Below are 18,467 nucleotides of genomic sequence, written 5' to 3' on the forward strand. Positions count from 1 at the left end.
TCAGCCCTGTCACTGCTACAAATTGAAACCATGATGTAAGTGGAGGAGGGATGACTGCATTATTAATAAATGACGGGCTAGCATCTGCAGAGTAGGCAAACCCTACTAATCAAAGTCACGCTCTCTGCTGACCTTATTGCTTGAGGTAAGCCAGACAGAGGGTAAAATCCCTTCTGACATTGCTTCCCTGTCCAGATTGCCAGGGCAGGCCCTAAATACAAGCAAAACAGATGCCTATTCTGGGCAGCCAGTATTTTTCAAAGGCGCTTGATGGGAACATCTGTAAATCCCTTGATCACCTCAGCAATTCGGAGGTCAGCCAGGCTGCGGGCAGCACAGCTGCATGGCTGGGCAACCTCATTTCAGCCAGCTCCATAACACCCAAGTGGCCATGCAGCTCACTGCTTGAGATCCACTGAATCCTAAGTGGCTTCTCTGATGTCTGAACTAAACTTTTATACCCATATCATGTGTAAAGCAACAATTTATTTCATGATAAGCATTTGATATTTATATAACCAGAGATGAGAGAGAGAGAGAAATCTGTCAGAAATAGCTTTACAGATGAGTCTTCTCATTGTCTAACAAGCTTTTCATTGTTTTTAATTTTCATTTCTCTCCATGGTTCAGGGCACTTTGGAAAAAAAAAATCTATTCAGCCGTTTCCCACTCATAATTCAAGAAAGAGAGTCATGTATTATAATAGAGATAATTAGCTTTGACTGAAAATAATAAGCTTGGCACTAAATATCCCCCACTACTGCACAGAATAACCATTTATCGTCTTATATACTCTCCATCAAGCCTAATTACTGCAACAGTAATTACTAACCTGTTGAAAGAACAAAAGAAAATGCAACTAGCTCTGCACTGAGATAAGGAGACCGTTGCTGATTCTAATAAGAAGCTCTTGGTTGCTTCCTCTTAGAGATCATTTACTTGCCTTTCCCACCACATATGCTTGTAATCCACCCTCCCACCCCCCAAAAACCCCAAACCTCCACATATAATCTGATTAAAATGGTTAGGTCCCACCTGTTTAGGCCAAATGTCTGTTCAGTTGGACTGAAGGAACGTCACTGATTTCTGGATTTCTAGGAAGAGAGCAGCGCCTGTCTCAGGCTGTGTGCTGTAATGCTGCAGACTTCCATATGCTGGACAGCTTTGCTTGCCTACTCTTCTGACCCACCAAACCGCTCCCTGGCTGGTATTCTGCCTCTTCTCAACAGATATGCTGCCAATCATGCCGAAGAAAAACTAAACAAATGCAGACCTCTGTGTTCAAAGAATAATGTGCTTAAATGGCTTGAAGTATAATCTCTATCTGCAGAAACATACTGTGTTCATTATAGCATTTCTCCCTCATTCCATCGCATCCCGCTGTTGCTCCTGCTTAAACTCAGTCATGGAGCTTCACCTCTGACAGGTGAATAAGAACTGGAAAAAAGCAGTGAGTGGCAGCACCAATCCCTTTTGCTGCTCAAGGTATTCTCTGGGTCACAAAACAACTTATATTTGGGGCAGCTTGTAGAGCTACCTGAGAAAGAAGACATCTTTATACCATGTTCCACCCATGTCCATGAACAGAACCTATCCTTCTCTCTCTCTTTGCCAATGGGAGTTGAAGGAAAATGGTGCCTTCCACACACCACCAGTACTTTTCAAAATCTGGACTGCCAAAGTCGTTATGCTCATTGAATTCAGGAACTGGAACGATGCCACACAGCATATGCAAGCATTCACAGCTAATCAACCCAGCTGAAATTTCGGATATTGAATATTCTCTGGGAAACTGTTCGCAATCAATCCACAGCATGTAAACAACACAACCCTCCCACCTCCAAACCCCCAACAAGCTATAAAGTAATTCATCACACAAATACAACCATAAAATACAACCTAGGTTATCTCAGAACCACTAACACTGGCACTCAACAAGCATTTCAGGCAGATTGTAACTGATTTAGATCAGGAGGGGTTTGGGGTGTTTTATGAGTCCTTGACTTCTTGCCCCCTGCATTTTGAAGCCTTTGGGTCATTATGTTTCAGGGCTTTTTTCACCAGAGTCATGAGGCCTAGAAATTGTCTTTTTTCTCCCCACAATTTAAAACTCTCAGCCACACTATCCCAGATGGTACCAGCTTTAAAGAAAATGCAACAAATACTCCAAGAATCGCTTCAAACCAGCGTGTTCTCTTCCTCCGGTAGATATGTACTGCTGGAAGTCATTCCAATAACTAGGAGGGGACCTCCCAAAATTACAAGAATACCAACAAATGCAGAAGCCATGACATTCATGTTTATCCCATACACAGAAAGAGGGAAATGATGTAGTTTCAAAAAAAGGGGAAATTTCATAGCCTAATTGTGGGTTTGGTATAGCAGAATAGGATAAAATCACCAATGTTTTCTACAGCCTTTGCTTGGCAACAAACACTACATCAGTGTATTTTTATTAAAAGTAAACACATTTTTCCTCCTCAAACCCCATTATCTAAATGTAATTTGATATTGTGTTTTAGCATTTCGTTAGTGAATTTAAGAGATTCTTATAGCAGGATTGGAGTCCAGCAGCTACTTAAGTTGAAAAGGAAAAATGTAAAACATCAGTAATATTTTCTTGGTGAAACGACTGCAAAGTGTATCATCTCATCACAACCTAATAATTAAAAGGTCCCACAAAAGTTTTAATATGGCATTCACCATTTAGAATAACACCAAATCATGCCAGGGCATCAGAAGCTAATAGAATGACTTAATTCTCCATTTTGCCCAGCATTAAAATGCTCAGTTACAGGCTCATTCTGCAATACACCATAAATTTCCTCGATTAGCTAAAAAAAAAATCCAAAATCACTTCAATGAGATTGTTTAAAAATTCCCAGTTTTCCCACTTGCTTGATTAATTTCTTGTTAACCACTGAACTGCATTTCTCTCAGTTCTCTTTCAGGCAGTATTTCTCTGCAATACACAATACATTCTCTAACTGAACCACCAGAAAAACCTAAACACAACCAAAAAAAGAGTCAATCCTAAGTTGTAGGCATTACTCCATCCAGAGAATGTCTGTATGGGTTTTCAAAGACAACATGCCTTTAGTATGCCTAAGATTTATATAGTTTGACTTGGTACTCTTCCGGAAGCCTGCTTTCACACACTCCAAACTAGCTTGCTTTATTCTGCATGAGTCACAGTGAAAAAGCCCACTCAGGAAAAATATCCAAAGAAAACACGAGCAAACTAGTTAGTTATAAGTAGGACAGTCCTATGCCAAAACCAGAAACTCAAACATATCCGAACTTTGGGAATATAGACCTTAACTTCAAATGTATTCCCTACGCCTACAATAGGTCTCAGAAGGCCAATTTGTGTTCTTATTTCTACTTGTAATTATGCTGCTTGGTCACTAGTGCTTTTTGGCTGTTTTGATGCTTTCAGGAAAGGAAGTGGTTTCTAGATACAAAGAAAAATGGAGCAGAACTCATTCAGTTTGGAATTGCTCCTTTCATTACTAATGAATACTCCTTCTCTAAGGACTGTGGAGAGTCTCACCACCCTGATTTCCAGACACCAAAGAAGTCACAAAAATGATTGTGACCTACCTCAATGCATGTATAAATACACATGTGTAAACATGACTTTTTTTTTGAACAGAAGCTGCAAAACTCAGGATGATAAAAGTTACAAAAAAATCTTCAGTTTTGCATCTAAACTTCTGGTCAAATCTGAAAGAGAGAGATACAAAATACAGGTTTCATTTTCAACATGAGCACTTAGCATGTGAAGATCTGTTGCCTGAATTTTCTCTTCAAGACTCATGTGAATATCTGTTAAAAATCTGATAGTAATTCTTCAGAATAGCTGGATCATCAGATTATCTGATGCAAATACAGGTTTTACAACAGTCCTATTTTATAGGATGAACCACACATGGAGAGTATGCTATTTATTTGTTCTTATAGAGAAGGACTTATATACTTTCAGTCTGAGCAGCTTTTTGACTTCATCACAAATTCTTCTTTCTCCTTCAGAAGCCTTCATTAAGGATATAAGATTGGCTGCAAAGGGAAGCACATTACAAAGAACTTGAAGTTGTAACTGCCTACACAGCTGATTCAACAGGACATACAGAACTGGATACTGAGACTAACACACATCCTTATAGATGGAAATTAAAGTTGTCACATTCCCAGTTAATACAGAACTTATTTTCAGAATATTTTATATCTAGGCTCATTGTTCAGTTTGGAACATCTGAACAATTTCACCCTTTTTAGGCTTTACAACATACCCCATGTGAATAATGTAATGACTGGACACATCTCTAGGATCTTATGTGGATTCTTTTAAAAAACTTTAAATGTGTGTGTTGTAAAACTCTGTCTGTGAACAAAGCCTTCAGCTGGTCCCAAACTTCTTAGTCATAACAAAAAAATAAACAAGTGAATTAACATTTGCCTTTGTGAGATTCTCTGCTATGTACAAATAGTGCTCCACAGACTTTCTCTATCTGGTAGATACTTGCCATATATAATTTAGCTTTGACAATGCTTGGCTGCTGCTGGCCATCTGATCCATATTCACCCACTCTCTCTCTCCTGAAGAAGCAAAAGGTCAAACATTAATGTACTTGTTCAGGTATACAGACTGGTGTATCTTTCCTGACTTAACACTGCAGCCTGACTGATGCTTTAGGTGCTGGCATCTTAAGGCAAAACTAAACTGAATAAGAACTGGTCAGTACGTAACAAACAATGTCATCCTCTCAGGACCGTACAGTTTTCTTCCATACTGCTTTACTGTTTTAACCACAAAGTATTACAATTTTTGCTGGAAGCACCAAAGGAGAAATAACTGCTGCTGGAAATAGTCCACATATATATGCTGGATTATTAAAGCCCTCTTGTATTACCTCTGCTGTAATCCACATAGGTCTCTGTCCTGGGTTCAGCAGTAGCAGTCAATTTTTCTCCTTTTTAGTAGCTGGTGCAGCGCTGTGTTTTGAATTTCAGCCTGGGAACAGAGCTGATAACACTGATGTTTACTCTGACCAAGGACTTTGTGAGTCTCATGGTCTGCCAGGGAGGAGGGGAGGCCGGGAGGAAGGAGGGATAGGACACCTGACCCAAGTTAGCCAAAGAGGAATTCCATACCACAGCACGTCATGCCTGGGGAGGTAATAGGGAGTTACCCAGAAGGGCACTCTCTTCTCGGTCGGGCTCGTTTCGGTGAGTGGTATCGTATTCTCTTCCCTTATTATTTCTCTATCATTATTATTATTGGTGGTAGCAGTAGTGATTTGTGTTATACCTTAGTTACTAAACTGTTCTTATCTCAACCCATGGGAGTTACATTCTTTTGATTCCCCTCCCCATCCCTCCAGGAGCCGGGGCGGGGGGGGGAGGTGTAATAGAAACTGTGTGGCTGACTGGGTTTAAACCATGACAGTCTTCCAGGCTCCCTCTTCCGTCTAGTATGCAACCATCTCTTTCTGTGTTCTTTTTCAGTCTCTTTGCCCAGAAAGGTCTACTTAGCCAAAATCTTGAAACCACTCCCTGCTCTTCAGCACTAAAAGCATCTCCCACACAGAATGTCCCAGAGATTAACGTAAAGAGTATATATATATATATATAAGATCAAAAGTATGTAGATCCAGTAAATCAGCTTCACCAGGGGCCCAATTTAAATGCCTCTATGCAAACACATGTAGCATGGGGAATAAACAAGAAAAGTTAGACACGTGTGTGTGCCAAGAGGGCCATGATTTTACTGACATCACAGAGAGGTACTGGGATGACTGCTATCACTGGAGTGCTGGAATGGAAGGATATAGGCTCTTCAGGAAGGACAACCAGGGAAGATGAGGAGGGGGTGTCACTATCTATGTCAATGTCCATCTGGAATTGCCAGAACTCCTTCTGGGGATGGATGAGGAGTAAACTGAGAGCTTATGGATCAGGATTAAAGAGAGGGCAGGTACAGGGGACATTACAGTGGGGGTATGCCATGGGCTATCTGACCAGGAAGACGGTGTGGATGAGAAGCTGTGGCTGCCCCATCCCTGGCAGTGTTCAAGACCAGGTTAGATGGGGCTTTGAGCAACCTGGTCTAGTGGATGGTGTCCTGGCTATGGCAGGGGGCTTCAAACTAGATGATTTTTAAGGTCCCTTTCAATCCAAACCATTCTGTAATTGTTTGATATAACAATTTCTTTATGTTTCCCTACTCTAAACAATACTGCTGTCCCAGGTTCAGCAATAGCAATTATTTTTCTCCTTCTTAGTAGCTGGTGCAGCACTGTGTTTTTGATTTTCAGCCTGGGAACAGCACTGATAACACCAATGTTTTTAGTTGTTGCTCAGTAATGTTTACTCTGAGCAAGGACTTTCTAAGTCTCATGCTCTGCCAGGGACGAGGGGAAGCTGGGAGGAAGCAGAGACAGGACACCTGACCCAAACTAGCCAAAGAGGTATTCCATACCACAGCACGTCATGCCCAGTATATAAACTGGGGGCAGTTACCCGGAAGGGCTAGATCACTGCTCGGGTTGGGCTGGTTAGCGGTTGGTGAGTGGTGAGTGGTTGTATTCTTTTCCCTTGTTTTTTCCCTTATCATTATTATTATTGGTGGCAGCAGCAGTGATTTGTGTTATACCTTAGTTACTGGACTGCTCTTATCTAAACCCACAGGAGTTACATTCTTTCGATTCTCTTATCCATCCCTCCTGGAGAGAGGGGAGGAAGAATGGGGGCAGTGAGCGAGTGGCTGCGTGGTTCTGGGTTACCAGCTGGGCTTAAACCACGACAACCACAGTGGTCTGACACAGGTACAAGGGTTTCCATTGTCCTGTATGAAAACATTTAATGCTATTCCTTCTCCCCTCCAAATAAGAAATCATGTGTTTCTTGAAGTTCGACTAGTCATGCCCTAAAGCAAACACATCTTTGTCAATTAATGCACCTATATCTCAGCCAAGAAAGCCTGGCTCCTTCCACTGGCACTCCTTGGCTTCCAAGTGTCCTGAATGAATCATCTTTCTTATTTCACATCTGAATAATTACAGATCTGCTGCTCCTTCACCTTTAGCTGTCAGCTCAGACATAAGGTCAGCTCTGCACAAAATGACCAAAACTCACGTACCCATCAGGTCCACTGAAACATGAAACGTATCTGGGTCCTTTTCTCAGCTACCAACTAACTTTTGCATTTATAAAGTTTGTCTCATCCAAACCAGGTAACCAAAAAACTCACTAAAATCACTGTCAATAGTATAACATCTAATTACAATCCTGTAAGTTTCCACAGTTCAGTGTACACAGTGTCTTTGTTCAATGCCTGGGCTGCTGTGGCACAGAAAGGGAATTAACACCTCTTCTCCCATGATAGACTGGTTGCTTCAGGCTAATACTGGCCAACACTAAACACAGCTGGGTAGTGTAGCTTGTAATGAGTAAACAACTTCAGTGCTGCCAGTCCTATAACATTCCTATACAGTAAAATCCAGGAAAACTATTTTATATCTCCTACATACCTTCAAAATGGTATTTGTTTTTGTGCCAGCATATCCCAGTCATATAGCAACAAGTCCCTAGAAAGCTCAATAGACTTTTCCACAGCTATATGTAGGGTACCTGAATTTGGAGCCTTAATAGATATTGAAAACTGACTGTATGAAGGAAGCACAAAGTAGAGAGAAGGACTGTGGGACCCAGAGATGGGGAAACTACAGCTGGTTTGCTACACATGGCTTGTGTGCAACTTTATATAGAGATCTCCAGAGCTGAAGCTATTGGAGCTATTTATTGTGTGTGCATCATTCCTGAAAAATCAGATCTGTTAGAGTAACAGGGATAAAAATGTAGTCTACATCTCTCCCTGAGTGGGTCTTCAGCTTCAGTGTGTCTAAGACTTCCGTGAAAGCAGAAATTCTGAGTCCAAGTCACATGAATATACTGGAAAACTTTTCCATGAGATCACCAAGGACTTCGATTCAATGATCTCAGATCCCCACACACAGCTTCAGAATGATGTCCACCATGCCCTGGCTATATTTGCTTTCATCTGCTTTTGTGATCTAGGTGAAAGGGAACAAAATATGTATGCTGTGGCCTGCTTTCCCTCCACCTCACCACCTTTTGCATGTTTCTTACAGCCAGAGAGAATACTGCTGCACCCAGTAGAAACAGGACTATGTGCCTACAGAGGCAGCAACCCAAAGCATAACCCACCTTCTGACTATGAACACACTTGTGGTGCTCTAATCTAGAGCCCACCCAGAAGTGTCTTGATGGAGCCATGTTAACCACAAACCCTGCCTTGTCCCTCTGTGTGCCAAGCATAAATACTGCTTCCAAACAGGGCTTGTTCCGCCCGTGAAGTTGAAATAAACAGCATTAGAAAGCAGGTCCATCTGGGACTCAGAGCACTGAAACATGGATTTTGTACTTGATCCCCAGAGTATCTGGGAGTTCTGATGCATCAAGAAAGAAACCGTGTATTTTAAGCAGCCTTTTAACCCACTGGCTAAGTGGGGTCGGGGGGTGGGAAAGGGGTCAAAATGGAAGCTGCCTAACAACAAAATCTGTGAACTCTGACCTTCTGTCCGAAGATGAAAACTGAGTTAGATGATTTTTCTATAGATGTCATTACGGCAGCTTTTAAGGCTACCCTGCTTGAACTCGTGGTTGCACTCGGTATTGTAAACTACTGCCAGAGGGAGAGTTAAGTGAGTGGAAGTCCAAAAAGTAAGAAGCATTTTCAGCAGTGGAGAATATTGATCGTAGTGGGAAACCATTTATGCCCCAAAGGGCCATCAGCTGTCACTATTTCCCTGGCTCCAGAGCCATATTTAGGTGCCTAATAGGAGTTAATTAACATGTTCACTTATAAGTGGGTGGAGCTGTGTCAGTCTCAACAGACAAGGAACACTGACGTCAAAATAGACTAATTAACATCATTTGAACCTGTGTAAACTCACAAGTGATAGCAAACACATAAATTGCAGCATCATACCAGAGCACTGGCATAAAATAGATTTAATTCAGCGTGCTTCCAATGAGTGGCCAGAAACAAGCATGCAATACTACCTGAAGAGGTCAGATAATGAATAATTGGCACATAGGAACAGCAGCTGATCAATAAAAGGCTTATTCCATTTTGATCTCTCAGTCCCCTGAAACAGTTTAAGTGTTCTCTACAGCATTTTTGGATGATCTTTTTATCCTCGGAAGTATCTGTAGATAGCTCGTGACAATGCCTTCCACAGGCTTTATACATGTTATATAAGACTGCATCACTTGAACCAACGTCAAGTTTCCTGCATTCAATCTTTTTCCTCGTGTGATTAGGAAAAATGAATACCTCCATTCAACTCACACTTCTACACCATTCATCAGCAAAAGACTGAAGTTTAGATGCAGACATAGCCTAAATTCAGAAAGAATTTAGTACTCCAAAGTACCCCAAGTTTTTGTCTTAGAGATAGTTCCCCTTCTCCCTTTTTACTGAGCTCCCAATTGCCTGATAATGGCTTAGTGTGAGATGTCCCTGCCCATGGCAGAGGGGTTGGAACTAGATGATCTTAAGGTCCTTTCCAACCCTAACTATTCTATGATTCTATGATAATGCCTCAAGAAACAGCAGGTCTTACTAGAAATATTTTGCTACAGCAGATAACACATAATTTCATCCTGTAAACCCACTGTTACGGTAAGCACTCAAAAAACCCCAACAAACAACTTCAGTCAAGTCCAGCAATTAAAACAAAATAGCTGCTAGTAGCAGATATTGTGAGACAGCAGTGAAAAGGAAAGGAGAGAGAAAATGGGTGCAAAGTGAAATCCTAGCAAAAGGGAATGAAATTTCACTTACTGGCATGCACTTCAGTAAACAGGTTGCATACTATAGTCTGCTTCCCCACCATACTCCAATTCAAAGGCTGCTCACATACGGAGTGTGAATGTTCTTGTTCAAATCCCATAAGGTTTTTATTTCCTTTGCTTATTGACAAAACAGTAAAAACACTATGTTGAATAATTTTGCTACAAGAAAACAGCAGTTTGTCAGAACGATTGAGTAAGGCATCCCTCAATGGAAAAAAAACACAACACTATTAGGCAGTGGAATGTAACAGAAATAGTTCATTATACAGATACTGAGAGATTGCATTATTCTCTCTTAAAAGGTAGCATTTATACAAGTTATACAGTATTACAGGCATATAAAAATTACTTGAAAAGGGAGTAGAGAATGATGTTGAGAGGTTAAGTGGAGTGTTCCTCTATCTTCTCTGACAATACAAAGCAAGCTGATACTCAAGGAAACTGAAAGGCAGTGAATTTACCAACAACAAAAGGATTTTCTTAATTCAGTGCATGATAAATAAGCTATGAAAACTGAATTCTTGAGATATTATTAAAGTCAAGGGCTTATCAAGATTCAAAATGAGAATTTGTATGTGCAAACAATAGGAAATCTGGCAATAGCTCAGAAAGGCAGGTTCTTTTGAAAATTTCCAATGAGACCTAGAAGCTAAAGTTTCACCTTCAAAACTGATTTAAGCACACAGAGATTACACTCATATTAATAAACCCCACCTTCCGTAATTGACTTTATCATCCAAGACTGCGCTGGTTCTAATTGCCTCTTAACTGGAACTTACCCTACTCTTGCCCTGCCTTGCTGGGTGGCAAATCCAGCTACTGTTCATCTGCCTGCTTCTGCATTTCTTTAACAACACAATTTGTGGTGCCTGCATCTGTTGTAACCTCAGGGGGCCTGACTGAGGTAGTTATTCACCGGAAAATTCTTCAAGATACAAATCCTAGACTCCTATAGAGGCCAGAGAGAATGATTGTTGAAGGCAGAACTTGGCCTTCCAGGTGCATTGGCAATAGACTATGTACCTGTGAAGCTCTTTAAAGGCCATTCTGGATTCCTGCCTTAATTTTTAAACTGCCATGACAGAGCAGGGCAAAATATTACCATGCACAAAATTACCATAAAGTGAGATGGGACCCGAATTAGACAGTTAATTCAGCAAGTAACAAATCCCCCAATGATGGTAGCTTGCACTATTCTAAAGTATTTGCAAATGTATATTGATCTCACCAGCTAAATTCATCTAGCAACAGGTATCTTATTTCAGTAAACTATCCACAAAACTGTAACTTATGATTACCCCATTTATAACTACCCAAGCAGTCAGGATAATTAGTTCCTCTGGCTAAGGACAACAGATCCCACGTTTGGTAGCATCCCTTTGCCACTATTTTACCAGCTGTTGCCACTGTGCTGGCTAAACCTCAAACTCTCCTCTTTGCTTTGCACAAATAAGCATTTACTACAAGAGGGAGCATAGGAGCTTCTCTTGCAGAGAAGATCCCTAATCACTAGCTTGCTTTTGGCTCTCACCATATGACACATAAACATCTAACTGGACTAGAGAACAGACTGAGAATGACAACTCAGGCAGTGGCTTAGATGCCAGTGAATGCGTGTTTAAGTTTCTGTTCTTGTTCCACCAAAGGCTGTTTATGCAAATTTGGGAAAGATAATGAATGTAGCCCTTCACTCAGCAATGGGTAGCACTGGGAAAAAAATAGGAATTCAAATGCTCTTACAAAATGGAGGAGAATCTGACATTCAGTCTGTGATGAGATCTTGATCTGGACAAAGCTTTGAGGTGAATGCGCTTAGGTCTGCTGCAGCGAGCTCTCCAACAAAGCAACAAAGAATTTCAAATGAAAATAAAAAAATAATAAAAAAAGGGCAGTTTGTAGGTTTTGGGTTTTTTTTGAGATTACAAACTACAGATTTATTTTTTTTTTTTTTAATCAGAGAAAACTCAAAGCGACTTCTATACCTCTCTACAGCAGGCCCACTGGGCACATAAAGGCAGGTCCTTAGTTATACTTAATGTTGGGACTTGCACTTTTCCAGTCTTCGGATTCCATGACAGGAGCTCAGTGTGAGGTCTCCCTAGACAATACTGTCAAGTTCACTACTTGCCTGAATCTGTATTGTGTACTCAGGAGCAAAGAATACATGTTCATCTGCTGTTGCTTCAGGAATGGGTATCTGTTCCCTTGCAATTGGCCACAAAAGAATTTATTTTTCTATTACAGACAGAGCCTCTCTTGCAGAAATAGGAAGTGGTTCCTTGCTGCACCCACTGGTTACCTCTAAAACATCAACTAGGTCAGGAAGAAAGTGTATAAGGATAGTAACAAGTAAGCCTTCCTCCCCTCGCCTGTTTCTTGAATAACAGTACCATAATTTTCACCTAAGCAGAGGAAATTACTTTTACTCCTCCACACCCATTACCGTATGTTCATGGCCATACAAAGTACATCACTGGTTCTTCTGTCCTACAGTTTACAGGAAAAAGAAAACTCCCTTTCACAAAAAGCCAGAAGTAAGATCAGAGAGATGCTTTCATAGGAACGTCAGTTTAGGGTCATCTTTTTTATCACTGAAAAGGAAATTGTCAGAGCACTTACACAAAGAATTAGTCCACATGGTTAGTGTATTACTGGCTTTCATCTGAGCGTCATGCAAACTAACTTTTTATGTAGACAACCTCAATGCAAGGACAATTCTCTGATCATCTCCTGAACAATTAGAAAAAAAGGAGTTTGTTTACCCAATTAAGAAGCCACTGGCCCTGATGAAGTCAAAGCTGAGACCTATCTTTTTGCTGAGGCTAAGCAATGGGCCTTTTCTCTGTCAAAGAGGCTACGGAAAGCAGATTACTGTTACTTATTTGTATTCCAGTATTGCTGATGGGTTTGATCAATTAATGGTCATGCATTGTTTTGAGGTTGAGGATATAAGTATTCTTCAGAAAGTCTGTATCTATCTCTATTGGCAGACTATTTTCAGTACTGAGATCACTTCAAAATAGCTATCTGACATTCAATGCAAAAGGCTAGACAAAAGTGAATGTGATTATCTGCTGAGTATACGTATGAGGAGAATAAGTGATTTAGACGTAGGTACTTATGAGACAGATCCCGTTTGCTGCTCAGAATTATAACAACATTTTGGCAAAATATGGAGATCTGCCAGAAAGGGTAGCAGCAATGCTGTATTGTCTGGCATTTTTATAACGCACCCTCCTCTGCCCCCCCAAAACGTGCTTGCCTTGACTAAATAACCTCTAATCTGCATTTATATTCTTGTATCTTTATCTATTATGCATTACATGCACATGAAGCCAAGTCTCTGATCATACAGAGATGCTATTTAGAGTACACAAAACTTCCCCAGAGGGTTTCCATTTAGAGAAAGAAGCAAATTATCATAACTCTCATGCAATGGTAAAAAGAATACAAAAGGCTCAGCTACTTCCACTGCAGAGTATCAATGTCATTCATGTGTCCCTATTTTAATATATTCAAGTACAGCAGCAGTCCTCCACGAAGAACTGGGAACGGGTTTCCAAGAACATCAGGTAGGAAATAGCTTTTGTTCTCTCTCCTGCTGCTGCCCAATTTAAACAGCAAAGAACTTCAGACCAAAATTTACAATAGTCTGTTAGTCAACTCACCTACAGTACTACAATTAGTGACTTTGGAAGGTTACATGCTGCCTTTCATTCTCAGCATGTTTGGTCCACACGGAGGGATGAAAAAAGGGAAATGTAATTAAGTGATATGGTAATAATCCTACAGAGCAAAACAAAGGGGAGGAACTCAACTAAATAGAAAAAAAAAAACAAAACCCCACTAATAAAAAACATTATTTCCATGTAAGTTCATGCTGCTTACCGATTTCCCTCAGGACAGAACAGCAAATCATAACAAAACACAGGTAACAGTTATGCTGAGGCACTAGTGACTGGGTTTTGGCAAGGGATGGGGAACATAAGAGAAGTGCATGTGGAGGAGAGTTTTTGAATTCTTCTGAGTCTTATACTTTGACATTTAATACTGGGCCGTTTATGGGGACGTACTTGCATGTCAGGTTCTCTCTTTGGGCCAGATGGGAATTACTCCAAGGGGAGTTTGTTCCAGTAAGGAGAGCACTTTCACTAAGTACCTCCATATATAGCTAGCTGGAAGACCAACTCTTAAGACTGCAGGGTTGAAATTCATTCCTCGGGGACTCCATTAGTATCCTTGGAGTGACACCAAAGATAACTTCTTTTTTTCTACATAAGAAAGAACTGGTTTGCCTCAATATATATAAAAGATACACCACATTAGCCTTCTCTTTTGCCTTGGCATTGGGTGCTACTTGGTTTTCTTCAAGGAGGTCGCATCCAGTTAGACACTGTGTCAAACCAATCTGCTGTCACTGATTTCATAAGATGAGTTGTAAATAATACACATTGTGCTTGTAAATACACATTACATTTGTAAAAAAATAAAGATTCTTTATTGATCTCTATTGGTCAGTCTCTTACCAAAACGTTTTACCAGACATGCCTTGTTCAAGTACTGACATTAAAGCAAGCTTGTTAGTCCAGTCGGCAGTGATAAAATATCTGCCTCACAAGAGCTTTCAAAGTCTGTGACCATCTCTGCTAGCAGTTACATTGGAGATCAAAGGCTGATGACAGCAAACTAGAACTATTCAGATAGCACAAAGTTGCCCAGTGTAACTTTGCACATATGTTGAACTACAGTGCACAAAAGACCAGACTGAACTATCCTTCTGACCACTCCAGTTGGTTCCTTCCCAGTTAAAGCAAAGCACTTATGTCCACAGAAAGAGTCAGGAAAACTAAAATGATCAGTTAATGGTCCTGTCCCCATATATTTAATAAAAGAGCAAAAGGTCTGTGTCTTTTCTCACACTGAAAAAGGAGGAAGCAACTAGAAGCCTTATTTCTCTCAGCCCTGTTGAAATGTCTTGTGCTTTACTGACCTAATGGGTATAAGCAAAGAAGAGGGGAAAGGTCTGTGCAAAAGGGGTTTTTAACTTGTGCTGCATCACCAGCCTTGTCACAAAAAGGTACAAATCCTCTAAGCTGTGTGATTGTGTTTTGTCATCTCATCTTGTGTGGACAGTACAGCCATAACAGCTGGTCCAACAATGTACGTGCGCCAAGGAATGGGCCTAAGTATGTTCTGGTGTACAGACAAGTAAGAAAGAAACATAAGGTATTTCGGGAGGTAATGGGGCAGTGCTCAGTGCTGCAGTCACATATGCTGTGGTTGGCTATCAGCAACATAACTGGATTTGTTGTAATGTGAAGTGACACTGGCTCCTACTACTTTGCAAACAAAAAGCCTCATGACTCTGCAGCATACTGGCCATACTGGTTCATCTTCTGCAATAGTGGAATGGGGAGCTTCCACAATTACTTCACTCCCTCAAGGGCCAGAATTTAACTGATGCTTAACTTCTTGCTGCCAGGTACTCCTCACAATATTATCCACACGAAAGCTCATTTTCCTTTGCTACTTTCCAGTTACTCTATCCCTCTATCCTCCATCAGAATGAGATGACACCCACTAGAGCAGCACTCCTGTGGTATGTTGGAAATGCAGTCTTTGTTGGTCACTCATTTTTGTAGGCTTCTCCATGGCCTCGAAGGAAAGGCAGGGGAGGAAGCTTTGACCGATGAAGAGCATCCCCTTCACTGGGTCTTTGCCTCTATCACTGAAGTGACCGAGAAGGACATCTGGCTCTTTGGCCATCATCTCTGACTGCAGAGAGCCACAAGTGAAGAGAAGCCTGCAGTTTGCCACCTGCCAAAGGAGTCACGCAGCTGCAGGAAATGCTGGAGTGCCTTTTCAGATGGCCCAGCAGGTCAGGTTTTGTCTCCTTCCTTATTCACACAGCTTTTGATATATAAAAAAATTTGAACTAGCACCATACAGTGGCTGTCATGACCCCAGCCTCTTCTAGCTTTGCTGGTACCTACTCGTATTTCTTCTAGGAGTTTCTCCTCCCAGTGACAGAGCCACAGATCAGGACACAGTCATCACAAATACATAAAGACCTTGGTCCCCACTAAGCCTTGACGGCAGTCCTCTGTGCTGATACCTTGCACACTAAGAATGTCTTTCTAGAGCATCACATCCATCACCTCCATGGTATGGCTTGGAGATTTCACGCCTTGATAAAACACTTCTGGAGGCATTTTTTAATGGCTGGGAAGTAGGTGTGAGGTGGAGGGTATGCTGTTAGAGCAGCACCAGAACACTCTCAGCACTTTGGAAGGTCATCTTTCCTGCTCCAGACTATCTAGGCTATCATAAGTGCCCGCATGAGGAGGATGCCAAAAATCAGAGGCTGCAAATAACCCCAGTCCCCATGGCAAAGAACATGTGCTGGGACAGTTCGTCATAAAATTTATAAATGATTTCTCCATTTTCTTCTCCCCATCCTCCTTCATTTCCTACATTCTCCTTCATCATCCTTCTATTAGCACCTCTGTGAAATGGAATTTTTCCCGACATTTTAGATGTAGAAATCACAAAAGATTGCTCATGAATCATGCAATTCCCCATAATACCTGGAAACTATGGTATAGTGGTATAGTTGGGAAGAGAATCCTGACATTTGGACTTTGTGTCTCTTACCCTAAACATACAAGAAAAAATACATGTAATCATAGAATCATAGAATAGTTAGGGTTGGAATGGACCTTAAGATCATCTACTTCCAACCCCCCTGCCATGGGCAGGGACACCTCACACTAAACCATCTCACCCAAGGTTCTGTCCAACCTGACCTTGAACACTGCCAGGGATGGAGCATTCACAGCTTCCCTGGGCAACTCATTCCAGTGCCTCATCACCCTCACAGTAAACAACTTCTTCCTTATATCCAATCTAAACTTCCCCTGTTTAAGTTTTAAGCTGTTACCCCTTGTCCTATCACTACTGTCTCTAATGAAGAGTCCTTCCCCAGCATCCTTGTAGGTCCCCTTCAGATACTGGAAGGCTGCTATGAGGTCTCCAGGCAGCCTTCTCTTCTCCAGGCTGAACAGCCCCAACTTCCTCAGCCTGTCTTCATACAGGAGGTGCTTCAGTCCCCTGATCATCCTTGTGGCCCTCTTCTGGACTTGTTCCAACAGTTCCATGTCCTTTTTATGTTGAGGTGAGGTCTCATGACAGGAGAGTAGAGGGGCAGGATCACCTCCTTCAACCTTCTGGTCACGCTCCTTTTGATGCAGCCCAGGATACGGCTGGCTTTCTGGGCTGCAAGCGCACACTGAAGCCGGCTCATGTTCATTTTCTCAGTGACCAATACCCCCAAGTCCTTCTCCGCAGGGCTGCTCTGAATCTCTTCTCTGCCCAACCTGTAGCTGTGCCTGAGATTGTCCTGACCCAGGTCTCCTTATTTAAAACAGCAGAGACATAACAAATGTTAGAGATCCAATTCTCTACCACACAGCTGTAGAAAAATAGGCTCATGTGTTACTGGTCTAGAATGGCCAATGTAAAATGATGGAAACATAAACACCTAGTACATAGTAAGATGTTACAAGCTTATATTTGCAATGAAAGTACACAAATTCAAGAAGAAAATGGACTCATGCAGCCTGAAGCCAGAAAAATCCAACGAGCAATGGGTTGCTTTTTAGGCCTTCAACATCAATAGGACTATTCATGCCCTTACAAGTTACATGCGTATTTTAGCACCTGGCTGAATTAGAGCCTCAGATAGCAAACCTAGAGTCTGCTGCTTGTTTTCAGCCTGCACAAAAGACAACCCAATCTGATAACTTCACTGATTACCCTAGTTTATAATCTCCTTAATATCAAAAGTTCCACAAAGATACATTTTGTTCCCTAGAGCTCCTCAGAAATCAGCTAAACATATGGACTGCTTGCTTACACCTACTACAGAAGGCTGAGTATTGAGGATTTATATATTTTAGTCTATGTGGTGTAAATATGTATAAATTTATATTGTGTTAATTTATGGCATACACTACAGAAGGTTTTGCGTGAGCTACATTGCATTTCTTCCCACGTTTCTGCTGAAATATTCATCTTCGGGTCTTTTTCTCCATGTTTTCCTTAGTCTCGCCACAGATGTTTGGGCAGCTTGCGTTAGAAGGGAATGTGCCTTAGAAGTACATTTAAGAGTTTAGGTGATGAGAATACCAAACTCAACTGTGTGGCTACAGCCTGACAGGATTAATAGGCTTGGTGAACACTCACCAGTGTCTCGGACCTGCTTTCTGATACACAGCAAGCATCACAAAGTAGCTTGTAAATTAGCACTACCAAGACAGACACCCAGCATACAGAAAACTCATCTCCAGGATTGCCAAACAAGTGCCTGACAAACATTGCATTCACACACAAAACACAGATACATAAAGCTGCCTTGCCAAAAGAAGGACTGATTCTCACAAGAACAGGCACCTGTGTAACAACAAACTGCACTGAGCATTACCACAAGCAGTCCCTCCCATCTGCCTGCAAGCAGCTTTCAAGAATGAAAATGTCTTAACGTGGCCCAATCACTTTGAAATCAATAGGACTCTTGCTGCTGGCTC

General features: G+C 41.4%; 1 long non-coding RNA gene across 2 annotated transcripts in view; it reads right to left on the reverse strand.

Moving 5' to 3' along the window:
• Window positions 1-18,467, reverse strand: part of LOC130607343 (uncharacterized) — a 43,241-nt gene that overhangs the window by 8,807 nt on the left and 15,967 nt on the right. The gene's annotated exons all lie outside the window — the stretch shown is intronic.

Source organism: Pezoporus wallicus, unplaced genomic scaffold, assembly GCF_028554395.1.
Source record: "Pezoporus wallicus isolate ANWC-B61680 ecotype Strahan unplaced genomic scaffold, APGP_CSIRO_Pwel_v1 contig_5485, whole genome shotgun sequence".
Taxonomy (NCBI): domain Eukaryota; kingdom Metazoa; phylum Chordata; class Aves; order Psittaciformes; family Psittacidae; genus Pezoporus; species Pezoporus wallicus.